The sequence below is a fragment of the Carassius gibelio genome, chromosome B22 (genome assembly GCF_023724105.1).
Source record: "Carassius gibelio isolate Cgi1373 ecotype wild population from Czech Republic chromosome B22, carGib1.2-hapl.c, whole genome shotgun sequence".
Lineage (NCBI taxonomy): Eukaryota > Metazoa > Chordata > Actinopteri > Cypriniformes > Cyprinidae > Carassius > Carassius gibelio.
This window is the reverse complement of record NC_068417.1, coordinates 40,947,334-40,949,833: the sequence shown is the minus strand read 5'-3', so window position 1 is coordinate 40,949,833 and position 2,500 is coordinate 40,947,334. Positions and strand designations below refer to the sequence as shown.

Sequence of the window (2,500 nt, the reverse complement as noted above, 5' to 3'; positions counted from 1 at the left end):
CAGAGATCAGGCATTGACTCTATTTTTTGGCAAAATTATTATATACTAAGTGAAAAATGTCCAAAAAGCTTACAGCACCTGGTATTCCCAGGCGGTCTCCCATCCAAGTACTAACCAGGCCCAAACCTGCTTAGCTTCCGAGATCAGACGAGATCCGGCATAGCCAGGTTGGTATGGCCGTAAGCGAAGTCTGCTGCAAAGAGAGGGCTATTTAAAGACCAGCCAATCTTATCGCCAGTACATTATTTAAGTAGGAAAGAAAACCCAAAAGCTTAAAGCACCTGGTATTCCTAGGCAGTCTCTCATCAAAGTACTAACCAGACCTAAACCTGCTAAGATTCAGAGATCGGGCATTGACTCTTTTTTTTTTTATTTTTTTTTTTTTTAAATGAAAGATTATTATATAATTCGTGAAATTTTCCAAAAAGATTAAAGCACCTGGTATTCCCAGGCAGTCTCCCATCCATGTACTAACCAGGCCCAAACCTGCAAATATTCAGAGATCGGGCATTGACTCTATTTTTTGGCAAAATTATTATATACTAAGTGAAAAATGTCCAAAAAGCTTACAGCACCTGGTATTCCCAGGCAGTCTCCCATCCATGTACTAACCAGGCCCAAACCTGCTAATATTCAGAGATTGGCATTGACTCTATTTTTTGGCAAAATTATTATATACTAAGTGAAAAATTTCCAAAAAGCTTACAGCACCTGGTATTCCCAGGCGGTCTCCCATCCAAGTACTAACCAGGCCCAAACCTGCTTAGCTTCCGAGATCAGACGAGATCAGGCATAGCCAGGATGGTATGGCCGTAAGCGAAGTCTGCTGCAAAGAGAGGGCTATTTAAAGACCAGCCAATCTTATCGCCAGTACATTATATAAGTAGGAATGAAAACCCAAAAGCTTAAAGCACCTGGTATTCCTAGGCAGTCTCTCATCAAAGTACTAATCAGACCTAAACCTGCTAAGATTCAGAGATCGGGCATTGACTCTTTTTTTTTTTTTTTTATGAAAGATTATTATATAATTCGTGAAATTTTCCAAAAAGATTAAAACACCTGGTATTCCCAGGCAGTCTCCCATCCATGTACTAAGCAGGCCCAAACCTGCTAATATTCAGAGATCAGGCATTGACTCTATTTTTTGGCAAAATTATTATATACTAAGTGAAAAATGTCCAAAAAGCTTACAGCACCTGGTATTCCCAGGCGGTCTCCCATCCAAGTACTAACCAGGACAAAACCTGCTTAGCTTCCGAGATCAGACGAGATTGGGCATAACCAGGTTTGTATGGCCGTAAGCGAAGTCTGCTGCAAAGAGAGGGCTATTTAAAGACCAGCCGATCTTATCGCCAGTACATTATATAAGTAGGAAAGAAAACCCAAAAGCTTAAAGCACCTGGTATTCCCAGGCAGTCTCTCATCAAAGTACTAACCAGACCTAAACCTGCTAAGATTCAGAGATCGGGCATTGACTCTATTTTTTGGCAAAATTATTATATACTAAGTGAAAAATGTCCAAAAAGCTTACAGCACCTGGTATTCCCAGGCGATCTCCCATCCAAGTACTAACCAGGCCCAAACCTGCTTAGCTTCCGAGATCAGACGAGATCGGGCATAGCCAGGTTGGTATGGCCGTAAGCGAAGTCTACTGCAAAGAGAGGGCTATTTAAAGAACAGCCAATCTTATCGCCAGTACATTATATAAGTAGTAAAGAAAACCCAAAAGCTTAAAGCACCTGGTATTCCTAGGCAGTCTCTCATCAAAGTACTAACCAGACCTAAACCTGCTAAGATTCAGAGACCGGGCATTGACTCTATTTTTTGGCAAAATTATTATAAACTAAGTGAAAAATGTCCAAAAAGTTTACAGCACCTGGTATTCCCAGGCGGTCTCCCATTAAAGTACTAACCAGGCCCAAACCTGCTTAGCTTCCGAGATCGGACGAGATCGGGCATAGCCAGGTTGGTATGGCCGTAAGCGAAGTCTGTTGCAAAGAGAGGGCTATTTAAAGACCAGCCAATCTTATCGCCAGTACATTATATAAGTAGGAAAGAAAGCCCAAAAGCTTAAAGCACCTGGTATTCCTAGGCAGTCTCTCATCAAAGTACTAACCAGACCTAAACCTGCTAAGATTCAGAGATCGGGCATTGACTCTTTTTTTTTTTTTAATGAAAGATTATTATATAATTCGTGAAATTTTCCAAAAAGATTAAAGCACCTGGTATTCCCAGGCTGTCTCCCATCCATGTACTAACCAGGCCCAAACCTGCAAATATTCAGAGATCGGGCATTGACTTTTTTTTGGCAAAATTATTATATACTAAGTGAAAAATGTCCAAAAAGCTTACAGCACCTGGTATTCAATCAATCAATCAATCACCTTTATTTATATAGTGCTTTAAACAAAATACATTGCGTCAAAGCACTGAACAACATTCATTAGGAAAACAGTGTCTCAATAATGCAAAATTATAATTAAAGGCAGTATATTCCCAG

The 2,500-nt window shown here is 40.2% G+C and overlaps 5 non-coding genes across 5 annotated transcripts; all 5 read right to left on the bottom strand.

Annotated features, from left to right (window-relative positions):
• Positions 1-66: 66 nt before the first annotated feature.
• Positions 67-185, bottom strand: LOC127999575 (5S ribosomal RNA). Its single transcript, XR_008172388.1, has one exon. It is a non-coding gene; the product is annotated as a 5S ribosomal RNA (ribosomal RNA).
• Positions 186-699: 514 nt separating this feature from the next.
• On the bottom strand, positions 700-818 carry LOC128000597 (5S ribosomal RNA). The gene has a single exon (XR_008173378.1). It is a non-coding gene; the product is annotated as a 5S ribosomal RNA (ribosomal RNA).
• Positions 819-1,184: 366 nt separating this feature from the next.
• LOC128004738 (5S ribosomal RNA) lies at positions 1,185-1,303 on the bottom strand. The gene has a single exon (XR_008177417.1). It is a non-coding gene; the product is annotated as a 5S ribosomal RNA (ribosomal RNA).
• A 221-nt stretch (positions 1,304-1,524) lies between these two features.
• LOC127995748 (5S ribosomal RNA) lies at positions 1,525-1,643 on the bottom strand. Its single transcript, XR_008168685.1, has one exon. It is a non-coding gene; the product is annotated as a 5S ribosomal RNA (ribosomal RNA).
• Positions 1,644-1,864: 221 nt separating this feature from the next.
• Positions 1,865-1,983, bottom strand: LOC127999386 (5S ribosomal RNA). The gene has a single exon (XR_008172206.1). It is a non-coding gene; the product is annotated as a 5S ribosomal RNA (ribosomal RNA).
• Between the last annotated feature and the right edge of the window lie 517 nt (positions 1,984-2,500).